Source organism: Lathyrus oleraceus, chromosome 3 (assembly GCF_024323335.1).
Source record: "Lathyrus oleraceus cultivar Zhongwan6 chromosome 3, CAAS_Psat_ZW6_1.0, whole genome shotgun sequence".
NCBI classification, from domain to species: Eukaryota; Viridiplantae; Streptophyta; class Magnoliopsida; order Fabales; family Fabaceae; genus Lathyrus; species Lathyrus oleraceus.
In genome coordinates this window covers 246390962-246418290 of record NC_066581.1, presented here as the reverse complement: position 1 = coordinate 246418290, position 27329 = coordinate 246390962, and positions in this window count along the sequence as shown.

The window sequence follows — 27329 nt, the reverse complement described above, 5'->3', positions numbered from 1 at the left end:
GAGTTGTTGCGTTGCGGTGAGGATTCTCCGCGGGGGCATTTTGGACCTGCAAAAAATAGAAATTATTTGAACTTTTGAGTTAGGAAATTCCGAAACCGTGGTTAGGACCGGGACGGCGAGTGGAGTAATATTAGTGAAGGGTGTTTAGGCGATAGGTGAGTGGAAATGGGGGTTATGGAAGGTTTTAGGTAGTGAGGTTTATGAGTTTTAATGGAATTTGAAAGGTTTTGAGAGAAAGAGATGAAAAATGATGAGAGAGAATAATGAGTTGTAAGGGAAAAATTTGATAATGATAAGGTTAATGGGGAAAAGGTATGGTTAATGGTGGATTAAGTGGGTGGGTCCCACGAAAATTCAAATATTTCAAAAAAAATTCAAAAAATTCGCCTGCCTAACACGACCGTGTCAGCTGACACGGGTGGCCATGTCAGGCTACTGGTTTCCACAAGGTTTGGCATTCATCTTCAGTGCTCCTGACATGGGCCGTGTCAGCTGACACGATCGCCCGTGTCAGGCTACTGTTGATAAAAAAAATCGTTCACTTTCAGTGCTCCTGACACGGCCCATGTCAGCTGACACGGGTGACCGTGTCAGGCCACTGTTTTCCCTCTTGTTTGTCTGGTTTTTTCCCTTCTTGATACGGCCCATGTCAGCTGACATGGGTGGCCGTGTCAAGCTGTCCCTTTGGCCGTTTTTTGGTTTTCTCTCCTACTCAACTGTTGGTACCTCTGGCCATGTTAAACGTTCTTTTTTTATGACTTAGACATTTGTTGACGTGATGTTCCCTCCTTGTAGAGCTCCTATATAAACCTACACACATATAACTGATTAAATTTAAAATGCGTGGGTTGCCTCCCACGAAGCGCTTCGTTTAACGTCGCATGGCTCGACGATTCATTCCCCTTGTTATGGGGGGTATTTCAGGTTCCAAACCTTGTTGCACCTCTTATCTCAAACTAGGACGTTGTCTCTTTTCTCAGTCTGGATTCCTTTGTGCCATGATTCATTTTTAACCTTCCTCTTCTTACCTTGTTTTCGTTTTCTTTTATTTCTCTTGGTTTTTGGAATAGAGATGGAAGTCTTTCCATTCAGGGTGGCTAATGGCAGTGGTGAAATTCTAATAACATTCAATGTCCTGATTAAGCCTACTTGATAGTGAGATTTTGTATCTTCTTCTAGCTCCTGGTCTTCAATAGCATTCAATGTTATTTCCTTGTCGTGAACTTTCAAGGTTAACGTGCACTGATCCATGTCGAGATTGCATCGACTTGTCTGCATGAAAGGTCGACCCAGAATGATGAGTGCCTCATCATCTTCAGGTATGTATAGGATTACAAAATCAACTGGAAAAATCAAGTCCTCTATTGTTACCAGCACGTCTTCAGCTATACCATATGCATATTTTCTTGAGTGATCCGCAAATTTCAGATTGGTCTTTATATCACTGATATTTTTAATACCCAGCCTGTGATAAATCGATAATGGCATCAGATTCACACTAGCTCCAGAATCTATTAGTACCTTTTTGAAGGTTCTTTCTTTAATTGTGCATGGTACTGTTACCATTCCCGGATCCTTTTATTTGTTAGGAATTTTCTGCCCCAGTTAGTTTGCACTATACTGTTCCTTCCAGGATACCTGTTCTTCGGTGGTTGGTTTCTTTTCGGCCAGTACCTCTTCCATGAATTTCTCGTACATGGGCATTCTTTCGAGTGCTTCGAACAAAGACATACGACCCTCAACCCTTTTAAACATTGTCATGAATTTCTCCAAGTCTGACTCGCTAGGTTCCTTCTTTGTCACTCTCTGAGGGTAGGGCAACTTAATCACCAGTTTAGTTTCTTTTGTAGTTTCCTCTTTAGTCGGCTCGCTCGGTGATATAATTTTTTTCTTTTTAGCAGCATTTTTCTCTTTCATCGTGATAGTATTAACATTCTCCCGACCTCTCGGATTTTGAACTGTTTCACTTGGTAAGGAACCTGGTGTTCGAGAACTTGCTAGTTGTTGTGCTATCTGCCCCAGTTGAACTTCAAGATTCTTTAGGGAGGCGGTGGTGTTTTTCTTATTGTTTCTAGTCTCTTCTTCAAATTGCCTATTTTGAGCTGCCATGTTTTCAATGGCAATCTCCCAGTCTGCTTTCCTTGGAGCTTGTTGTTGTTGATATTGAGTCTGATATTGACCTTGACCCTGTTGTGGAACATTCCCTTTTTGATCTTTCCAGGAGAAGTTTGGATAATTCTTCCAACCTGGATTGTAAGTGTTAGCGTAGGGATTATTCTGCTTTAAGAATTTGATCTCTTCAATTTGTTGAGGAGTAACAAAGCAATAAATCGTGTGATGAGGTCCATTACAGATTTCACAAGTGCTGGTCTGAGCTGGTTGGACTTGAGCTATCTGTTGAGTACCTATATTCATCACTTTCAATTTCTTTTCCACTTCAATAGCGACTGTATCTTCCAAACGAATTTTATTTGCTTGTATTTTCAGGTCAATGACTCCTTCAGGTTTGCTTGTACACCTATCATATAATTCCAGATGCTCATTTGCGGCTATAGCGTCAATGATCCTTTTAATACCAGTGGCTATTGAGAAATTTGTTGAGCCACCAACTGCTGTATCGATCAACTGTTTTGTTTTTATTTTTAGCCCGTTAACGAACATCTGCATTTGTTCAGTCTGATCCATATTATGAGTTGGACACGCTACTAAGACCCTTTTGAATCTTTTGTAGGCGTCTCCCAATGATTCACCATCCTTCTGTTTGAAATTAAGGATTTCATACTTTTTCCTCAGGAATACTGATCCTGCTAAGTATTCATTTAAGAATGCAGTTTCCATCTCTTCCCATGATGTGATGTTGCCGGCTGGAAGAGAGTAGAACCATTCTTCCGCATCTTCAGCTAAAGTGAACGGGAACATTCTTATTTTTTTTTGCTTCATCAGTATGACCATCAATTTTCAAAGTAGTACTCATGGTCAGGAATCACTGCAGGTGCTTGTTGGCGTCTTCACTAACCTTTTCGGTGAAAGATTTTCTCTCAAGTTGATTGATTGTGCTAGGATGTAGTTGAAAGTTCATCACATTCACCGGTTGGTTGACAATGGTCAGTCAACCACCCGGTGCATTTGCACCTCCATAGTCACCCAGGAGTCTTTCTGGAGGTAGAGGAGGTGGAATTGGAGGAACTTCAGCCATTGGTTCCTTGACTTCTGAGTGATCAGAGGTACTTTCTTCTGTAGAATCCACTCTTTGTTCTCTGCGTCTTCGGTGAAGGGTTCTCTCGATCTCTGCGTCAAAAAGAAATTCAGCCGAGGGTTCTCCTCGCATACACAAATTAGTAAATTATAAATGACAGAAAAATAATTTTATTGCAGAGCAACAAAATTTTAATTGAAATTAAAATTAAACTCTATATTTTTGGTAGTCCCCGACAACGGCGCCAAAAACTTGATCGGGAAAATAGCAAGTGTACTATTTTGCCTTTTATAGTAATAATGGGGAAATTCTCCGAATGTCGATCTCAAAGGCTGTAAGTTAATATTGAGTTTAAATTATCATTCAATTAAACAAAAAGTATTAATTTGGTTTTTAGGAGTAAAAATGTAATAATAAAAGTACAGGTAAAGAAGGATGAAAATAAGGGTTTATAGAGAAAAAGGAACAATGCCAGGGAAGGTGTATGATTTATCCCTGTAACAACTCTGAGTCACTATTGCATCAACAAATATCAATTATTACCAGTTCTTAAGTGTATTTTATCCCAAGTCCTTGGTGAGAAAACCTTTAATCAATCTACCCTAATTTCCATGTCCATAGCCAATTAGGGTGAAGTTAAGCTGTATATGTCGCACCTCAAAAATGCGATCCCTCGCGATAGGACGCGGAAAAAATGTTGTTCGTAACAGAGTCGCCACCGAACTTTATTCATTCCAATGAAGGAATAGGAAAATATCGAGAAAACCTTTAAAGATAAGAATAATGGTCGTCGCAACCATATTCGGGTTCGGGAGTCGATTACGCAAGGGGAAGGTATTAGCACCCCTTACGTCCGTTGTACTCAACGGGAACCTCTTAGTCTGATTTTGCTATTTGACTGTTAATTGACTGTTATTTGCTTGCTTCGAGTGATTAGAGTTGATGATAGATATGGATGAAGACCTCAGGAGGGGGAAATGGGAGGTTTTTTATTAGTGTGCTCGCGAAGATACAGCAATCTCCTGCCTACGTATCCTTATGGTGCAATAAGGAAATCAGAGCATTCGTAGTTCGGGCTACTACGAATATTTGGTGGGTTTTGTTTTGATGAACGACTGTGTAAGTCGGCGTTCTAACGGCTAAACGCTGGCATGTCTACTCTCGGGGGAGGCTCTAGCACTGGTTTGTTGGGCGCATTAGAAAGGATTGACAGTGTTCTTTTGAAAGGGTTTTGGTCACGCGGGGGTGACGAGTTGATTTGATGTGTTTGATGTTTTGGCTTCGATCGCTCGGGGGCGAGAAGTTAGGTTTGATTTATTTGAGATGTTTTTGGAGAACGACGAAAGGTTGAGCAATGTGGTGTTCACCAATCGTCCAATTCTTTCGAGGAGTAATAAGGCGTCCGCCTTCTAGTCCCTTTTCGTTCGAATTATTTTGAAAGTTGGTTTGTGGATGTTGAATGCGCACGGTAGTGAGGCTTACGCCCCCTACTTGCTTATTCAAGGAATAATGAGGCGTACGCCACCTATTCCCTTATCCAAGTTTATTTAGCGTGTTTTAGTCGGAAGTCGATAATTTGTGCAATATGGCGTTCGCCAATTATTCAAATAATCGAAAGATTGTGAGGCGTACGCCTCCCATCTTTTATCATCCGAGGTTTAATTTAAGAAAGATATGTTTAGATGTTTGTATGTGATTTGCGAAGATAGTTTGAATTTGAATGGATAGGTTTGGAAAGGTCGATGATTTGAGTTTATTTGATTGTGGTTTTGAATTGATGACGAAGATTCGAGCAATGTGGCGTACGCCAATTATTCGAATAATCGAGAGATAATGAAGCGGATGCTCACTATTCTCCTTTTCATCTGAAATGTGGAATTAAAAGGGTTTAGGATTTGTAGTTGATTTAGAAGATGTTTTGAAATATATGATTAAGGTTTTAATTTGATGACGAAGATTCGAGCAATGTGGCGTACGCCAATTATTCGAATAATCGAAAGATAGTGAGGCGTACGCCTCCTATCCTCTTTTCATCTAAAATATGGAATTACAAGGATTTGGAATTTGTAGAAATGATTTGGAAATTATGATTTGAAATTGTGTGATTTTAAGATTTAATCGGGTGACAAGAACTCACGCAATATGGCGTACGCCAATTGTTCAAGTGCTTGAGAAATAGTGAAGCGTACGCTTCCTATCTCCTTTTCAACCTAAGTTATATTTAAAAGAGAAAAAATCTTTTAGAAGTTGAATAGTTTGAATGACTTGAATTTGGAAATTAGATTTGATTTTGAAAAGTGATTTGAATATTTTGAATTTGAAAAGTGATTAAGGTTTAATCGGGTGACAAGAACTCACGCAATATGGCGTACACCAATTGTTCAAGTGCTTGAGAAATAGTGAAGCGTACACTTCCTATCTCCTTTTCATCCCAAATTTATGTTAAAAATTCTTTTTGAAATTGAATTGGTTTGGAAAAATGATTTGAAGTTGTGAATGAAATGAATTTATTTAGTGTATTATTCATCTACTCGATTAATCAATAACCAAGTAGGTCTCATTGTAAGAAAGCCCAAGAGTAAGCTATGTGAGGTTGATGGCGATGCTAAAAAGCGATCGACTTACAAGGGTGTTTTAAAAATGGGCTTGACTCTTAAATCAAGAATTGTATGATTTGTGCATTTTTGAAATTGGTTTGTATGATTTTGAAGTAAAATTGGAAGTGATAATGAAAAGATGGTTTGGAATTGGAATGAAATGAAATGGTTTCCTAATTAACCCAAATAAATTTCTCAAAATTTGATGGAATCAATTAATTAATTTAACTAAAACTAATTACCAAAAATATTTACTTAAAAATAATCATGTTAATAAACAACATTTTAAATTGATTAATTTAAAAAAGCAATATATGATAACACTGATTTACAAAACTCGAATCATGGTAGTCACAAAATGTGCTTCTGATTTATGCATCAAACGTAAACATAATCAATTCAATATTGTTTAATATTTACAAATTTGTTTATAATATTCCAATGTGATTAGCAAAAATTTGTTCAATATTGTTTAATATTTACAAATTTATAGTAATAGGAAAAGGAGGCATAATAGAGATAATGTTAACTCTCCATGGATAGGGATTTCAAGAAGAACAAAGCAAACTAGCACGGAAATCTTGTTTTCTCGTGATTCAAGTACTAATGCGTGAGAAGGAAAACAAAGGATTTAGATGAAAATTAAGGTCACTTGAAACAAACAGCAATACAAACATCAATGAATTTTAAACAAAAACTAATCCATCCAAACATTATCCTTAACTTGAAACCAATCATCAACTCTTTATGGTAATAAAGACATAACCCGAATAATCAGAAGCAACAACAAAAAGGTTAATCATGCTAGTTTCCAAAACCTGTGATTTTAATGAAATTGCAATTGACATGAAAGTGATAACAGCACACAAACACAGCTCATACAAGACATCGTGTAAATTAAAATGGCTGAAAATCAGAATAGCAACAGCAGATACACAGCAGAATTTTTTAAATACAACCACCAACTTTCAATAACAGCCTAGCCAAAAACAAACTACCTGATTAAAGCCAAACCAAAATAAGTCATGGTCATGTTGGAGGAAAGCTTGAGATTATTACCGAAATACGACTTCTCGGAGACTACCGGCTACTGATGCGTTTGCCGTTGCTGCTAGCTCTTACTGTTGTGGAGTTTATCGCCTCTGCTCACTCAAAGCTTCCTCCTGCGATCTGTCCCGGTTTTGATTTCGACTCTATGGCCACAATCAACATCGACCTGTCATCAAGGCTTGCGAGACCGAAATCACCGCAATGGTTTGTCCTGCAAAATAGAGATGAATTCACAACCCATCAAATGTCCAAACAGCCATTAAAGCGAGGAGAGAGTAGTGGTCGTTGAATAGGTGGCGGTGGGTAGTTTCGCCGGTGAATGGTGATTTTGTGGGTGATTCACGGTGGTTTTGAGATAGCGGCGGAGTGAGAGAGAGCGATGGAGCTGGGTTTTGTGAGGTTTGTGAGGTGTGAGAGATGAGTGTTGTGAGCTGAGAGAATTCTGTGAGGTAGTGTGTGAGAGGGAGTGAAAAATGAATAGTGAATGGAGTGAGAGTGTATTTCGTGAGTGAGAGAGATATTTTTTCAGAAAGAATCCTGAATGAGAGAGGGTCTGAGCCTTATTATTTATTTTTTTCTTTTTGTCGTTTAGTAGAGAGAGAGGAGAGGAAGGGAGATTGAGTGGAGCAGAGGAAATAGTGAGTGGAGAAAGTAGTGGAGTAGTGGGATTGAATTTTTGTTTTTTCTGTAAAGGGAATCCAATGTATAATATATATACACAATTATTATTACAAATCCTAAAAACTAATTAATATCTTAAGACTCTAAATATCATTTTTTTAAAAACTAACTAATAACTTTTAAACTAACTACTATTTAGAAATTAACTAATAAAAAAACTAATTACTATTTAGGAATTAACTAATAAAAACTAACTAACTCTTATACTAATATTAAAAAAAAAAAGCTAACTAATATTTTAAAAAAACTAACTAATTATTTTAATTTAAATATCTAAAAAAAAGAAAATTACCAATTTAAAAATTGAGTACAATTTATTCGAAAAATTAAATAAATCACAATCTTTCTTCGAATCTTGACAAATCAACCGATTTTTTTATTCTCAAATAAATTCCCTCTGATCGATATTTCCGGCATTTATTCATGATGCAAATGTGTGTCATGTTATGTGTATGATGCAAAAATAAAACTGAAATTAATTTTGAAAAGAAATTATGCCCGGACAAAATTGGGGTACGACAGCTGCCCCTATTTAATTATCTTGAACTAGAAAGTAAGAATGACAATGGTCATCATACGTTCGTGGTAGAAGGTAATTAAATACTAAAGGATCCGAATTTTGTCCTTTGAAATGTAATGGAGAGATGCAGATGGAAAATGCAATGGATGCCAAGGTAGTGGGGGTAGGATGTTCGATCAATGTCAACCCTCGAGTCAACATTCAAATCTTGCACAAGTTGTTATTATTGTAAAGACAGATGTGGGACTGGTTTTCTGACACCAAAAGGATGACAGTCCAAATTGAAGGTTATCACCAAAAGGATGATGGGAATTCAACATGGTTTTGAGAGTTGTCATCACCAAAAGGATGATGGATAAGCTGAGCTTCAAAGGTAGTCATCACCAAAAGGATGATGTCCGTCACCAAAAGGATGATGGTTATCCTGATAAATTTTCCATTAACAGAGAGTATAGGATCAAGGCTATCACCAAAAGGATGATAGTTAACTCATAAACTTCAAAGATCACCGTCACCAAAAGGATGAAGGTAAGATCCAACAACAAAGCTTGTTATCACCAAAAGGATGATAATAAGTCAGATAACTTCAATGATCACCATCACCAAAAGGATGAAGGTATAATCAAGACGCGAACTTGTTATCACCAAAAGGATGATAACCACCATCACCAAAAGGATGAAGGTATAATCAAGACACAAACTGGTTATCACCAAAAGGATGATAACCACCATCACCAAAAGGATGAAGGTATAATTAAGACACAAACTGGTTATCACCAAAAGGATGATAACCACCATCACCAAAAGGATGAAGGTATAATCAAGACACAAACTTGTTATCACCAAAAGGATGATAACCACCATCACCAAAAGGATGAAGGTATAATTAAAAGATAAAACTTGTTACCACCAAAAGGATGATAAGAAGCACACACGCAAATGATCACCATCACCAAAAGGATGAAGGTGAGATCAAAACACAAACTTGTTATCACCAAAAGGATGATAAGAAGTCAACAATCACCATCACCAAAAGGATGAAGGTATTGTCAAACGACAAAGCTTAGTTACCACCAAAAGGATGATAATAAGCACACACGCAACTGATCACCATCACCAAAAGGATGAAGGTAGAATCAAGACACAAACTTGTTATCACCAAAAGGATGATAACCACCATCACCAAAAGGATGAAGGTATTGTTAAAAGACACAACTTGTTACCACCAAAAGGATGATAAGAAGCATACACACAATTGATCACCATCACCAAAAGGATGAAGGTAGGATCAAGACACCAACTTGTTATCACCAAAAGGATGATAAGAAGTCAACAATCACCATCACCAAAAGGATGAAGGTATTGTTAAAACGACAAAACTTGTTACCACCAAAAGGATGATAATAAGTTGATAACACAAATGATCGCCATCACCAAAAGGATGAAGGTAAGATCAAGACACAAACTTGTTACCACCAAAAGGATGATAAGAAGTCAACAATCACCATCACCAAAAGGATGAAGGTATTGTCAAACGACAAAACTTAGTTACCACCAAAAGGATGATAATAAGTCAATAGTCACCATCACCAAAAGGATGAAGGCGCTACAAACAACAGAACTCGTTATCACCAAAAGGATGATAATGAATCAACACTCACCATCACCAAAAGGATGAAGGTGAGATTATAACTTCAAAACTTGTTACCACCAAAAGGATGATAATAAGTTATAATAACTTCAAATATTGCTGACACCAAAAGGATGACAGTGGGATTGGACTTTCCAAATGTCACCATCACCAAAAGAATGATAGCTTAAACCAAACTTCATAGTCTCTATCACCTAAAGGATGATATTTAGATTGAACTGGACGTCATCACTAAAAGGATGATGATTGAACCAACATGACAAGGATCCTTATCACCATAAGGATCGCCGACACCAAAAGGATGATGGTAGGCTGTAATTATTGCAGAGGTCACCATTCACCAAAAGGATGAAGGTTGTACCAAAACTTCAGGGATCTCAGACACCAAAAGGATGACAGTAAGATCACAAATGTCAAGGATTTACCATTACCAAAAGGATAACGATCATCGTACACGAGGTGATGATTAATATTATTCCTCAATGGACTTTCACCAAAAGGATGATAGTGAGAAAAAATATTTGAAAGAATAAGGCTACTGTCAAAGTTCAGTAAACCTGATTTGTTGGGTAATGTTGGAACATTGCTGGGTAAGACTTGGTTAGGGTATCGACAACAAAAGGCTGCAGAATAATATTCTCTGGAGAGATGTAATTTCCATTAACAAAAGGTTATGGGAAACGACTCATTGAGGTACGCTCAACGCGAAACATGGTAAGTGTTTGGAGAAACAATGTTTTAATTAAGCTGAGGATAACATCTTACCAACAAAAAGTTGAAAGAGGTAACTCGATGGGGAACGCCCGATGATAAGGTAGGAACTTACTCAGAGGAAGTGACAATGACTCGACTGAGGGTTGGCCTAGATGCTTACGACTAAACCTTGGATTTTGATTTGTGTTATGTATACAAATGATATGTATGTATTATGTATGAGGTGATGTATGTGATGCATGTGATGCATGTTTGAATGCAAAGAATGATTAGTTTGTTTGGGATTGGCCCCCTTTACAAAGGCGATGTATTTCTGGAAACCAAAGTTGGTTGTATTTGTTTTTGTGTGGGTGCCAGCAAGGTGGGCTTTGGCTTTTCTGGTAACTGTCGATGTGGATTGGACTATTGATAGGTGGAAGGACCTGACTTCCCGACACTCGGTAGTTGATAATGTGATGAACACGCAATAGATGCGGATACTCTTGGTGCCCCATGTTTGATCTCTTGCTGATATATTGTGTATTTGTCTCTGAGAAGATCTTGGTTCAGCCTGTAACTGAGCATAGCGACGTGATCAACGCATGATGATTGTGCTTTTGATGTGCCCCAAGGGTTCTTGTCAAGATGTGACATTGTACTGGTATGAACTTTGACATTTTGGTTGTGAATTCAAGCAGTCACTAATGTCTGATGCTATCTGCTTGACTGATTTGAAGATATGAAGGGAACTTGCCCCTTGCAACTTGTCTTGCCCCTGACTGTAGGGTGTCCAAAAGAATTCTCCTTGAAAGGAAACCTTAGGAGTGATTATCCCATGACATGGTCTGAGTTTGTTTTTCCCAGTTTCTATATCTTGTTATGATCTGCCCCTGATTAGCCTTTGAGGAACTTGCCCCAGACGGACTGAGTATTGAAGTGTTTTCCTCCTTAATCAATCGATGCTTAGAGATTTGTCTTATACTTACTACTTCTTAGGTCAATATAATCAAAAGATGCCATGCCCCTGATTCACAGGATGGTTTTGATTTGTGTCAGCACCAACGATCAAGTGCCTCTTGAATTGCCCCTTGTTTGGAATTTTCTCAATGTCAAGTACTGACTGACAATTAAGAATTGTTATCCAAGAAATGGTGATGTTAATGCAACAGTTATGCAAGTTTTGAAAAACAATCATTCATTTGGGAGTGTCGTGGTAGTGTATGACGAGTGGATCATGTGTCCAAACACTGTGTCGATTTAGCTAGTGCATGAGTGATACAGGGAGAAGAGAAGATTAGCAAATATCTAGGAGTCAGTTCACTCAACCTTGCTATAGTATGCTTTCAGAATAAACCCTACTTCAATTAGGTCTTTTGAGGGTTGTAACGTGGCTTGGTTCATGGTTATTTGAAACAAAAGGATATAAGGCTCAAAGTTTATTTTAACCCACCCCTTCTTCGTGATGATCTCCAATCCTACGTTCAGTTATCTCACACACATTCGTCTTTTGAAGGTGTAAGGATAAAGATGGTGATTCAAGGTCTCTTGGAATGGCAGCCACTTTTTTTTTCGGTTTTTTTGGATGTCGGTGACCCTTTGATTTTGGTATGGTGGTCACTGAATCTTGTTTTGTTTGGTTGGAGACTTTCATTGTCTCTTTCAATTTTGTTTTGATCCCTAACTTTTGCATGGACCGCTTGTTGAAGCTTTGATCCATCGGGATCGCCCCTGTTTTTGCCTAAGTCTCCTTTTAGGATGTTGGACTTAGCGGGCTCTTTCTTTGACTTTTTTTTTAAATTGTGACTGCCAAGTCATTGGTCATTGAAGAACAACCGACATAAAATTTGGATTTGTATGGTTCCTTCAACACTTTAGGATGTGTGTGAAGAATGTCATACGGTTGATCCTCGTATGGGATATTTCATCTTTGTAATTTGAATGTGTAGTTAGATTAACTGAACACTACCCTGTCCCAGGTTAAGCGTAAGGGTTGTTTAGATCCGAAAGAAACTCCTACTTCTAGGCTCGAAGTGGTTGACTAGGGATTAACTCCTTATCTCTCCAGTGTTTGGGATTTTGAAACAATGCCTGTACATCATTAGCAGGATTTTATCCGAAAGCATTCAATCAGCAATTATGAGTATTTTGTTTTCGTCATCCTCCTTCCAACATTTACTAACGATAGTGTGATGAAGAAAGTGAGGTGAAAAAGTATGTGTTTGTGATTTGCAAATGTGACAAATGAGTGAATATGAAAGATTGATTCAAAGCATGCATAACCATCCCATTAACAAAACCAAATACAAATAACAATGTTTAAAGCGTACAGTACTTAGACAAACAAGATCAAATTACAAGAATGCAAAATGGTAAAAATGGCATCAGGATTGCCTTCATTCAAATGAACAAGCCTTCATCTCTGGGTTCTTCAGCGGAATTGCTCTGCTTGTTTAGGCCGGTGGGAAGCTTTACCTTCGAGCTTCACTTGATTCTGCATGCGCTGGCATGGGATTTGTTGCGACGTTTGGCCTCACTGGCGTGAATGTAAGTGCTTTACTATCAATCAGGTCTTGGACCTTGTGCTTGAAAGCCTTACAGTTCTCTATTGTGTGCCCTGGGACACCCATGTGATACTCACAGTGAGCATTGGCATCATAGCCTGGAGGATATGGCGGAGTTGCAGGTGTTATCTCCTTCAGAACAACCGATCCATCCTTTAGCAGGTAGGGGAGGATCTTGCTATACGATACTGGCAAAGGATCAAAATGTCTTTCTGGCCTTCTTGCCCTCTGCTGGTTAGATTGACGTGGTTGTGGAACACGTTGTTGTTGATTTTGATGCGGCTGTTGGTAAGCCGGCTGTTGATGAGGTTGATGATATTGTTGCTGATAGGGTTGCTGATATGGTGTCGGGATGACAGCGGCAACCTGACCTTCTGGCTTCCTTGGGAGATTAGGATAAGGCTTCTTCATCCCACTTGAAGCGTTAGCAGCACAGGGTAGTTTTCCCTTCTTGATTTGGCTCTCGATTCGTTCTCCCACGGAGACGACCTCAGCAAAAGTTGGGAAACTGGATCCTACCATCTTCTCCATGTACTGGGTGTGTAGGGTTCCCATAAACATGTCAATTAGCTCTTTGGCAAGGAGAGGAGGTTGGACACGGGCTGCTAGCTCTCTCCAACGTTGTGCGTATTCCTTGAATGACTCGTTGTTGCGTTGAGTCATGTCTTGCAGTTGTGTGCGATTGGGTGCTAGATCAGTATTGTACTGATAATGCCTTAGGAATGCTTCAGCGAGGTCTCTCCATGATTGGACCTGACCTCTCTCCAGTTGCATGTACCACTCCAAGGATGCCCCACTGAGGCTATCTTGGAAGTAATGAATCAGGAGTTGATCATTACTGATATGGGCGGCCATCTTGCGGCAGTAAGCTCTTAGGTGAGTTCTGGGGCAGCTGATCCCTTTGTACTTGTCAAAGTCCGGGACTTTGAATTTTTGTGGAATCACCAAACCTGGCACCAGGCACATATCAACGGCGTCCAAACCGGGAGTAGTATGAACCTCCAAGGACTTAAATTTTTCTTCTAGAGCATGGAGTCTATCAACAGTTGGGTCTGGGAGACCTCCAACAACAGGTTTGGCAGGTTGTGGCATGAAGAATGCGTCGTATGGATCTTCGTCACCCATCATTGATCCATGTCGAGCAGATATAGTAGAATGCTCATGGGGGTTTACATTGACCTTGGGAACAGGAATAAGGATCGGTCCTCCTTCAGGATGGGCAGGATTACCATCAAGGTTAGTTACTCCATGGATGCTAAGTGATGGCGATCCAAACTCGGCAGCAACTTTCCTGGCTTCGGCACTGGTCTCGGCATCCTTCTCTTTCTGGGCTAGGAGCAACATGGTCTCAAGCAAGCGATCCATCTTTGCCTGCATGGAGTCAATGTCGGTTCTCATCGAAACTTGGTTAGCTTCAAGCTGTTCAAGTGTCATCTCGTAATTGCGGCGTGTCTCGTACCGGTGTCGAGTAGTCAGCGTTTACTGGGCGAGGGGAGAAGATGGTGTAAGTTTTTTGTTTCTGGAAGATGAAATGCAATGCATGTAGATGATATGCAAATGCATGAAATTTTGCCAGGATTTTTCACAGAGGAATACAGACTCAAAATTATTCACACGTCGGGCACGTCAGGATAACAGGAAGAAATACGGGTTTCTCTAACTACTAGAAATTCCCAAAGGTAGGTTCTAAAGTTATGTTTTCAAGGAAGGAACTTAGACTCACGGATCAAGTTCAAAACTTCCTCGCAATGGTGGGCTAGCCACATCGTGATGGGAGTTCTGAAATGATCTAATCTAAGTGGGATTCTCGTATTGTACGAACAGGGTGTACACCCTTCGGCTCAACACTACATAATCACCAATTATGAAAACAAAACTTGGTTTAAGGCGAGGTCCCTAGAGTCACGGATCGTGTTTAGAACCTCCACCGCAATGATGGGCTAGCCATATTGTGATAGGAACTCCAAACAGATCTACTCTAGGTGGAGTCTTCGTATTGTCCCAATAGGTGTACACCCCTCGGTTCAATACTACACAACTCCGGGTTCTAAGTTTTTCTCGAAGCTCGGGTATGGAGCTTATCTCACAGCATAACCCAAGTGCCATATCAAAGTATCAAGATAAAATACATACAATACAAACAATCAAAAAATAATACAGAGAAATAAGTATGGAAGAAAGAATATCTTCCAACAGTCATAGCAAAATCAGACTAAGTTAGGCTAGACTCTCTCTTGCTTGGAGCAGGGTCCCCAGCAGAGTCGCCAGTCTGTCGCACCTCAAAAATGCGATCCCTCGCGATAGGACGCGGAAAAAATGTTGTTCGTAACAGAGTCGCCACCGAACTTTATTCATTCCAATGAAGGAATAGGAAAATATCGAGAAAACCTTTAAAGATAAGAATAATGGTCGTCGCAACCATATTCGGGTTCGGGAGTCGATTACGCAAGGGGAAGGTATTAGCACCCCTTACGTCCGTTGTACTCAACGGGAACCTCTTAGTCTGATTTTGCTATTTGACTGTTAATTGACTGTTATTTGCTTGCTTCGAGTGATTAGAGTTGATGATAGATATGGATGAAGACCTCAGGAGGGGGAAATGGGAGGTTTTTTATTAGTGTGCTCGCGAAGATACAGCAATCTCCTGCCTACGTATCCTTATGGTGCAATAAGGAAATCAGAGCATTCGTAGTTCGGGCTACTACGAATATTTGGTGGGTTTTGTTTTGATGAACGACTGTGTAAGTCGGCGTTCTAACGGCTAAACGCTGGCATGTCTACTCTCGGGGGAGGCTCTAGCACTGGTTTGTTGGGCGCATTAGAAAGGATTGACAGTGTTCTTTTGAAAGGGTTTTGGTCACGCGGGGGTGACGAGTTGATTTGATGTGTTTGATGTTTTGGCTTCGATCGCTCGGGGGCGAGAAGTTAGGTTTGATTTATTTGAGATGTTTTTGGAGAACGACGAAAGGTTGAGCAATGTGGTGTTCACCAATCGTCCAATTCTTTCGAGGAGTAATAAGGCGTCCGCCTTCTAGTCCCTTTTCGTTCGAATTATTTTGAAAGTTGGTTTGTGGATGTTGAATGCGCACGGTAGTGAGGCGTACGCCCCCTACTTGCTTATTCAAGGAATAATGAGGCGTACGCCACCTATTCCCTTATCCAAGTTTATTTAGCGTGTTTTAGTCGGAAGTCGATAATTTGTGCAATATGGCGTTCGCCAATTATTCAAATAATCGAAAGATTGTGAGGCGTACGCCTCCCATCTTTTATCATCCGAGGTTTAATTTAAGAAAGATATGTTTAGATGTTTGTATGTGATTTGCGAAGATAGTTTGAATTTGAATGGATAGGTTTGGAAAGGTCGATGATTTGAGTTTATTTGATTGTGGTTTTGAATTGATGACGAAGATTCGAGCAATGTGGCGTACGCCAATTATTCGAATAATCGAGAGATAATGAAGCGGATGCTCACTATTCTCCTTTTCATCTGAAATGTGGAATTAAAAGGGTTTAGGATTTGTAGTTGATTTAGAAGATGTTTTGAAATATATGATTAAGGTTTTAATTTGATGACGAAGATTCGAGCAATGTGGCGTACGCCAATTATTCGAATAATCGAAAGATAGTGAGGCGTACGCCTCCTATCCTCTTTTCATCTAAAATATGGAATTACAAGGATTTGGAATTTGTAGAAATGATTTGGAAATTATGATTTGAAATTGTGTGATTTTAAGATTTAATCGGGTGACAAGAACTCACGCAATATGGCGTACGCCAATTGTTCAAGTGCTTGAGAAATAGTGAAGCGTACGCTTCCTATCTCCTTTTCAACCTAAGTTATATTTAAAAGAGAAAAAATCTTTTAGAAGTTGAATAGTTTGAATGACTTGAATTTGGAAATTAGATTTGATTTTGAAAAGTGATTTGAATATTTTGAATTTGAAAAGTGATTAAGGTTTAATCGGGTGACAAGAACTCACGCAATATGGCGTACACCAATTGTTCAAGTGCTTGAGAAATAGTGAAGCGTACACTTCCTATCTCCTTTTCATCCCAAATTTATGTTAAAAATTCTTTTTGAAATTGAATTGGTTTGGAAAAATGATTTGAAGTTGTGAATGAAATGAATTTATTTAGTGTATTATTCATCTACTCGATTAATCAATAACCAAGTAGGTCTCATTGTAAGAAAGCCCAAGAGTAAGCTATGTGAGGTTGATGGCGATGCTAAAAAGCGATCGACTTACAAGGGTGTTTTAAAAATGGGCTTGACTCTTAAATCAAGAATTGTATGATTTGTGCATTTTTGAAATTGGTTTGTATGATTTTGAAGTAAAATTGGAAGTGATAATGAAAAGATGGTTTGGAATTGGAATGAAATGAAATGGTTTCCTAATTAACCCAAATAAATTTCTCAAAATTTGATGGAATCAATTAATTAATTTAACTAAAACTAATTACCAAAAATATTTACTTAAAAATAATCATGTTAATAAACAACATTTTAAATTGATTAATTTAAAAAAGCAATATATGATAACACTGATTTACAAAACTCGAATCATGGTAGTCACAAAATGTGCTTCTGATTTATGCATCAAACGTAAACATAATCAATTCAATATTGTTTAATATTTACAAATTTGTTTATAATATTCCAATGTGATTAGCAAAAATTTGTTCAATATTGTTTAATATTTACAAATTTATAGTAATAGGAAAAGGAGGCATAATAGAGATAATGTTAACTCTCCATGGATAGGGATTTCAAGAAGAACAAAGCAAACTAGCACGGAAATCTTGTTTTCTCGTGATTCAAGTACTAATGCGTGAGAAGGAAAACAAAGGATTTAGATGAAAATTAAGGTCACTTGAAACAAACAGCAATACAAACATCAATGAATTTTAAACAAAAACTAATCCATCCAAACATTATCCTTAACTTGAAACCAATCATCAACTCTTTATGGTAATAAAGACATAACCCGAATAATCAGAAGCAACAACAAAAAGGTTAATCATGCTAGTTTCCAAAACCTGTGATTTTAATGAAATTGCAATTGACATGAAAGTGATAACAGCACACAAACACAGCTCATACAAGACATCGTGTAAATTAAAATGGCTGAAAATCAGAATAGCAACAGCAGATACACAGCAGAATTTTTTAAATACAACCACCAACTTTCAATAACAGCCTAGCCAAAAACAAACTACCTGATTAAAGCCAAACCAAAATAAGTCATGGTCATGTTGGAGGAAAGCTTGAGATTATTACCGAAATACGACTTCTCGGAGACTACCGGCTACTGATGCGTTTGCCGTTGCTGCTAGCTCTTACTGTTGTGGAGTTTATCGCCTCTGCTCACTCAAAGCTTCCTCCTGCGATCTGTCCCGGTTTTGATTTCGACTCTATGGCCACAATCAACATCGACCTGTCATCAAGGCTTGCGAGACCGAAATCACCGCAATGGTTTGTCCTGCAAAATAGAGATGAATTCACAACCCATCAAATGTCCAAACAGCCATTAAAGCGAGGAGAGAGTAGTGGTCGTTGAATAGGTGGCGGTGGGTAGTTTCGCCGGTGAATGGTGATTTTGTGGGTGATTCACGGTGGTTTTGAGATAGCGGCGGAGTGTGAGAGAGCGATGGAGCTGGGTTTTGTGAGGTTTGTGAGGTGTGAGAGATGAGTGTTGTGAGCTGAGAGAATTCTGTGAGGTAGTGTGTGAGAGGGAGTGAAAAATGAATAGTGAATGGAGTGAGAGTGTATTTCGTGAGTGAGAGAGATATTTTTTCAGAAAGAATCCTGAATGAGAGAGGGTCTGAGCCTTATTATTTATTTTTTTCTTTTTGTCGTTTAGTAGAGAGAGAGGAGAGGAAGGGAGATTGAGTGGAGCAGAGGAAATAGTGAGTGGAGAAAGTAGTGGAGTAGTGGGATTGAATTTTTGTTTTTTCTGTAAAGGGAATCCAATGTATAATATATATACACAATTATTATTACAAATCCTAAAAACTAATTAATATCTTAAGACTCTAAATATCATTTTTTTAAAAACTAACTAATAACTTTTAAACTAACTACTATTTAGAAATTAACTAATAAAAAAACTAATTACTATTTAGGAATTAACTAATAAAAACTAACTAACTCTTATACTAATATTAAAAAAAAAAAGCTAACTAATATTTTAAAAAAACTAACTAATTATTTTAATTTAAATATCTAAAAAAAAGAAAATTACCAATTTAAAAATTGAGTACAATTTATTCGAAAAATTAAATAAATCACAATCTTTCTTCGAATCTTGACAAATCAACCGATTTTTTTATTCTCAAATAAATTCCCTCTGATCGATATTTCCGGCATTTATTCATGATGCAAATGTGTGTCATGTTATGTGTATGATGCAAAAATAAAACTGAAATTAATTTTGAAAAGAAATTATGCCCGGACAAAATTGGGGTACGACAGTATAATATCAAGAATACTCTGGTTCATACAGGGTATCCCTAGTCCTAGGTGATATCTACTATAGAGTAACCTTATGAAAACCTCATCAATGGCGGTCCAGCCTAATTGATAACCACAAGTCAATCTCGATTGGTCCGAAAGAGAAAGCAATAAACACATCAAAAGGTTACCGTAAAAACAATATTATAAATGCAAATGTAACTCAAATTCGTTACAATTCAAAATCAGGGACACTCCCCTAGCATTGGGGGGTTTAGCTACTCATATTGTTTAAAACAAATTCAAGATAAAAATTACACATTACAAGTAATTGGATGACTTTGATCTTCAATCGCTCCCGCTCATGAATATCTTCAGCTCTCCGAATGCCTTAATCTCTGTAATCCTTGATTGCTTCACAATATTATGTTTTTCCGTATTCCAAGATGATTTTTCCTTTGGCAGAAGGCCTTCTTTTATAATGAAAATTCCCAGCAGCAGTTGGACAGGTCCAAAGATATCTCTAAAAAGCCCGACGAACAAAAAACCCGAGAAAAACTAGATTTTTGGGCTTGGGCTGACACGGCCCGTGTCAGCTGACACGGGTGACCGTGTCAGCCTACTGTTCTGGCTGACACGCCCCTGGCAGGGGGTGACACGGTTGCGGATGATGCCTGACACGGCCCGTGTCAGCTGACACGGGTGGCCATGTCAGCTGACACGGGTGGCCGTGTCAGGCTACTATTTTCTTCATCATGTCCTCCCTTGTCTGACACGGCCTGTGTCAGGTGACATGGGTGGCTGTGTCAGGCCTCTTGTACCGGGGTGTTCTGCTCCTTTGCTCGCCATAATCTCACACTGTCTCTTTCTAAAGTCTCTGGTTCTTCTACCTGGACCTGTCGAACAAAAACACAGTTATCCCACGCATAAAATCATGAAAATAAAAAGTAAAACATAATAGTGATTAAAATTGCTTAAATAAAATGACGGAAGTAAAACTAACTCAAAATGTATCATAAATGCTTGCACAGTGTGTCAAAAACCTTTGTTTTGAGTCGGATCAGTAACAAAAACTTAATGCAAATGGTGACTGATCACATACCTGTGTCTTTTACCTTGTGAGGTGTTAGACCTTGGTTATTCAATTCAATTCTCAGCCCTGAGAGTCATGGATTCTCTTCGCCTTGTAAGGTGATAAACCTTGGCAATTCGATTCCTTGACATCATCAGTTATAAACTTTGGTAGTGATACCTCACCTTGAAGGTCATGAACCATGGCACTCTTTTTCAGCCTTGAAGGGTATTGAACCCTGTCAAATCAATCTATCAATCTCCTCTTGCCTCATCAATCATCTTACTTTTAGCCGTAGTAGGCTGAACTACGATTGCTCTGATTTTCTCATTGCACGATGAGAATACGTAGGCACGAGGGTTCGAATCCTCCGCCAACATATTATTTATTATTTCTGCCTTAGGGCATTCCTTCTATTCATCTCCATGAAACATTAATCACGACCTACATTCATATACTACCTTTCTTCACTCCATGTGGTATACCAGTACTTTTTGAGCCAAATACAATATACCTTTGTGCTTTGTCTTGTACCTCCTTGTGAACCAAGAGTCGTTTGGCTCGTAACCCAAACACCTAATTCCTCTTTTTCGGTTGTTCCAATACAGTGATGCTACGATGTAGGCCCTCACTTGTTGGTTCAATCAGTTTACTCTTGGGTTCATATTTCACCCTTTTTGGAGTTCAAACAGCACAACTCTTTGGTTCAGACCATATTTCTATCACACTCTTTTCCATCTTCCACCACTAGTTCTTTGAACTAAGGAGCTCTGAATTCCTCATTGCACTATGAGGATACATAGGCATGAGGGCCCTAATCCTCACCGAGCACTCTATCTATTTCTTTTCCCCACTATTTTGCGAGTAATCTTTAGATATCACACCTATTCGAGCAAGAACAATCAAAACGGTTCCCATGGAGTACCATGGATGTTAGGGGTGTTAATACCTTCCCCTTGCATAACCGACTTCCTTACCCAACATATCTCTTTCCCTCGGGTTTTATCGATGTTTTCCCTTCCCTTTGGGGATAAATAAAGTTTGATGGTGACTCTGTTGTATGTTCGAGCGTGCGATACGTTCGAGTATATTTTCGCTAGCTTCAGCTGGCGACTCTGCTAGGGATACCTTGCTTCGCCAGGTAGGAGTCGAGCCTAGTTTTGATTGCTTCTCCGTTAGTTTAGGTGTTCACCTTTACATTTTACTCGCTTTGTTTATCGCATTTCTTCATTGCTTTAGATAGTTTTTATTATGGATGTTATCTGTTATACTCCCTGTTGGGTTGGGATAGATTACATGAGTGAGAAGCTCTATACCCGAGCTTAGTATACACATAGGGTAGACTCGTGGATAGTCATGTACACTTGGGTTTCGCGCGTTGGGTTATCATGAGAACCACACCCAAACTAGATTCACTTGGAAGTACTTTTGTCCTGTGAGTATTCACTACGAAAGGGTATTTCCACTTTGATTCGATGACTCTGGGATACCTTATAGGGACCACCTTGGAGCATAGTCCATGTAACACCCCGATTAAAATAAGAGAAATTATTTAATTGAGTTAATATTATTTTATTAATTTAATTAAATAAAGTTGAATTATTGGATTATTTTTATTATTACTATAGATGTTATTTATTTTGATAATAATTAAATAAATAAAATAAAGGGAATATGAAGAGTGGAAGGGTAAAAGTGGAAATTGGATAAAAGAGGCCAAAGTGAGGACTCAGGTTGTTTTCACGTGTTTTGCCTCAGAGTCAGAGAAAGGGGGAGAAACGGAAGAGAAAGAGAAGGAAGAGGAAAAGGCCAAAGATTTGCTCAGAGCTTCCTTCAATCCAAAGAGGTAAGGGGTCTGAACCTTATTAAACAATAATACGCTGAAAATGGTGAAATATTGGATGAACGAAAATGGGGATTTTAATCGAAGGAATTCGTAGAAATTATATGCAATGATGTTAGGATTTGTGAAATCGAATAGGGAACTATTTGTATTAGATGATATGAGTGATTTTGTGTGAAATTTAGACTATGGAAGGATGAATTTGGATAGATCTCGTAGCAGAAAAAAAAGCCATTGCAGATCTGGAAATCTGGTTTCTGGTCATACGCGTATGGCACTAGGCAATACGCGTATGCGATTGCTGGTACGCGTATGGCACTAGGCAATACGCGTATGGATGAGGAAGATGATGTTTTGAACGTGTTTTGGTCTCTGTTGGTACGCGTATGGGAATGTGATACGCGTAGCATACGCGTATGGACATGGGCAATACGCGTATGGATTTGGTCAGGCGTGGGTAATACGCGTATGAGCATAGGCAATACGCGTATGGGCAGACTGTGGTCTTTCCTGGGCTGTTGTTGTGCAGTTTTGGTTGTTTAGGCTGAGCGAGGTAACTTAGCTGATGCATGGTATATGAGGGATCATTTCCCGTTGCTTTGAGTGGTATAGATATTAGTAGAGTGTGATAATACTGTGTTTGATTATGTGGCATGATGTGATATGCTTTTGTGATAGGATGTGTTAATGATGATGATAACATGACTATATGATGATGTTGTTGCTATGTTGATTATGATGCATGCTTGGTGTGCATGCATTCATGAAAGGCCGATGCCTAGTGATGAACGGACTGAGTTCCAATGATGTTGTTGACTCCGGGCTTGTTGAGAGGCTTGGTTCCTTGCGGGGAACTCGGATTCTATGGTGGTGAATCTGGGAGTGGTGATCCTGTAGTTGGTCACAAAATGGGTATACCGAGTCGTGTTGAGTCATGCATGGGTGTGTGCATTGCATTTGATATGTTGTTTTGTTGATGTTCATGACTATGTTGATTATGATGATTATGATGAGCTGTGTTAGCATATGTGAAATATATTTATGTTTATATTTCTGTCGTTATATTATTATTTAATAATGTAATTCTCACCCCTTCTGCATGTGTTTATGTTCATCTATGATGAGCAATGTGCAGATAAAGAGGAGTAGCTATTGTTGAGGTTTGAAGAATAAGTGTAGAGTTATTCTACAGAGTCGAGTCAAATGCTCTGGTCATGTGACACCGGGGTTATGGGATTCGATAGATAATTGATTATTATTTACGTTGTTTATGATGACTAACATGTTGAGATGTTTTGTTGAGATAATGTTGAACCATTATTATGAATTGTTATATGATGAATTATAATATTAATGTTGTTGTCCGCTGCGAAGTTTTAATAAAATAAATAATATGTTTTATGTTGTGATGCGATAATTGTTATGTTGTAAGAAATGTAAACTCTTCTACATGTTGTACTCTGATAATCTATTTAAATATGTCGTTTGGGTAGAAGGGTGTTACATTAGTGGTATCAGAGCATGGTCAGTCCAGTCGAGTCATAATGTGATGTTTTCCCTGTTGGTCGATTAGTGTAAATGACACTGTCGATATTTAACGGTTGTAGTTGTGTCGTGCAGAGTATGGCTGGAGAAAATGACCGTGCGATTGCTGAGGCTTTGGCTGCTATGGCGCAGGCTATGCAGGCGCAGCAGAATCCGCCGGTCGACGAGTTTAGGAATTTGGGAAGGTTTCTGAAGAATAACCCTCCTACATTCAAGGGGCGCTATGATCCAGATGGTGCTCAGATTTGGCTGAAGGAAATTGAGAAGATTTTCCGGGTGATGACGTGTACTGAAGCACAGAAGGTGCAGTTTGGTACGCATATGTTATCTGAAGAGGCTGAAAACTGGTGGGATAACACTCGCCAGAGAATTGAAGTACCAGGTGCTGAGATGACTTGGGAAATGTTCAAGACGGCCTTTCTGGAGAAATATTTTCCTGCTGATGTGCGATGTAAGAAGGAGATGGAATTTCTGGGACTGAAGCAGGGTAACATGTCTGTTGCTGATTACGCTTCGAAGTTTGAAGAGCTGGTGCAGTATTGTCCTCATTATAATAATGCTGATGCTGAGGAATCCAAGTGTGTCAAGTTTGAGAACGGGTTGCGTCCCGAGATCAAACAAGGCATTGGTTACCAGGAGATTCGTAGGTTTCCTACACTGGTTAACAAGTGCAGGATATTTGATGAAGATAGCAAGGCTAGGACTGCTCACTACAAGAGTCTTAGTGAGAAGAAGAATAAGGATCGTGGTAGTCCTTATGCATCTCCGAATGGTAAAGGTAAGCAGAAAGTGGTAGATGCGAAGAAGCCAAGTGGGGGAGGATCTCCCGTAGCTGGTAAATGTTTCAAGTGTGGCGAGCCAGGCCACCGTGCTGATAGCTGTACCAAGAAAGTGCTGAGATGTTTCCGATGCGGTCAGGCTGGTCATAGAGTTACGGAATGTAAGGATGCTGGTCCGACATGTTTTAATTGTGGCGAGAAAGGCCATATCAGTTTGCAGTGCTCGAAACCGAAGAAGGCGGCTACTGCAGCTCATACTACTGGTAGGGTGTTTGCTCTGAGTGGGGCTGAAGCTCCTAAAGAAGATAATCTGATTAAAGGTACTTGCTTGATTAATAATGTTGAATTGCTTGCTATTGTTGACACTGGTGCTACCCATTCGTTTATTTCGTATGAGTGTGCGACCAGGATTGGTGTGATTATGTCGTCCCTAGGCGGAAGTATGGTGATAGATACTCCTGCTAATGGTTCTGTGAAGACTTCTGTTGTCTGTCGAGGTTGTCGTTTGACGATCTTTGAGAGAGAGTTCGTAGTTGATTTGGTGTGCTTACCCTTGCACCAAATTGATATTATTCTGGGAATGAATTGGCTAGAATTCTATGGCGTGTTTATCAACTGCTATAGTAAGACGGTGCGGTTTTCTGAAGTTGGTGAGAATGATGAGGCAAGATTTCTATCTGCTAGGCAGGTGGGGGAATTTGTGAAAGATGAAGCTCAGATATTCGCTTTATTTGCGTCTCTGCAAGCGAATAAGAAAGTGGTGAGTGTAGATTTGCCTGTTGTCTGTGAATTTCAGGATGTGTTTCCGGAGGATGTAAGTGAATTACCTCCAGAACGTGAAGTCGAATTTGCCATTGACTTAGTACCAGGTACGAGTCCAGTGTCGATGTCTCCTTATAGAATGTCGGCAACTGAATTAGTTGAATTGAAGAAGCAACTTGAAGAATTGCTTGAGAAGAAGTTTGTGCGTCCAAGTGTTTCTCCTTGGGGTGCACCAGTATTGTTAGTGAAGAAGAAAGAAGGTACGATGAGGTTGTGTGTCGATTATCGGCAGTTGAATAAGGTGACTATCAAGAATCGGTATCCATTGCCGAGGATTGATGATTTGATGGACCAGTTGGTTGGAGCTCATGTTTTCAGTAAGATTGATTTGCGGTCGGGTTATCATCAGATCCGAGTGAAGTCAGATGATATTGCGAAGACTGCTTTCCGTACGAGGTATGGTCATTATGAATACACTGTGATGCCGTTCGGTGTATCTAATGCTCCAGGTGTGTTTATGGAATATATGAATCGTATATTTCATCCGTACCTTGATAATTTTGTTGTGGTGTTCATAGATGATATATTGATATATTCTAAGACGGAAGAAGAGCATGCAGGACATCTGAGAATTGTTTTGCAGGTGTTAAGAGAAAAGAAATTATATGCAAAGTTATCTAAATGTGAGTTCTGGTTGAAGGAAGTGAGTTTCCTTGGCCATGTGATTTCGAGTGGTGGGATTTCTGTTGATCCGGCTAAAGTTGATGATGTATTACAGTGGGAGACTCCGAAGTCTGCTACTGAGATACGCAGCTTTCTGGGGTTAGCTGGTTATTATCGCAGATTTATTGAGGGCTTCTCTAAGTTGGCATTGCCGTTGACGCAGTTGACTAAGAAGGGTCAAGTGTATGTGTGGGATGCAGCTTGTGAAGCGAGTTTTGTTGAGTTGAAGAGGCGGTTGACCAGTGCTCCAGTGTTGATCTTGCCTAATCCTGGTGAGTCCTTCGTTGTTTATTGTGATGCTTCTTTGATGGGTCTTGGTGGTGTTTTGATGCAGAATGGTAAAGTTGTAGCTTATGCTTCTAGACAGTTGAAAGTTCATGAGAGGAATTATCCTACGCATGATCTAGAACTTGCAGATGTTGTATTTGTGTTGAAAATGTGGAGGCATTATCTGTATGGTTCCAGATTCGAAGTGTTCAGTGATCACAAGAGTCTGAAGTATCTGTTTGATCAGAAAGAGTTAAATATGAGGCAGAGAAGGTGGTTAGAATTACTGAAGGATTTTGACTTTGAATTGAGTTATCATCCCGGTAAGGCTAATGTAGTTGCAGATGCGCTGAGTAGAAAGTCTCTACATATGTCTATGATGATGGTTCGGGAGCTTGAGTTAATTGAACAGTTCCGTGATATGAGTTTGGGTTGTGAAGTTTCCGCTGATAGTGTAAAGTTGGGTATGCTGAAGTTGACTAGTGGAATTCTGGAAGATATTCGTAATGGTCAGCAAGTTGACGTCGCTCTAGTTGATCATATTACTATGGTTAACCAGGGTAATGGTGGTAATTTTGAGATTGATGAGAATGGCATCCTGCGATTTAAAGGTAGAGTTTGTGTTCCTGAGGTGTCTGAATTGAAAAAGAGTATTCTTGAAGAGGGCCATAGGAGTGGATTGAGTATCCATCCAGGTGCAACTAAAATGTATCAAGATTTGAAGAAGTTGTTTTGGTGGGCTGGTATGAAAAGAGATGTTGCTAAGTTTGTGTATGCCTGTTTGACTTGTCAGAAGTCAAAGATTGAACATCAGAGACCGGCAGGTATGATGCAACCTTTGAAGATTCCTGAATGGAAGTGGGATAGCATTTCCATGGATTTTGTGACGGGATTGCCGAGGACGGTGAAAGGTAATGATTCTATTTGGGTGATTGTGG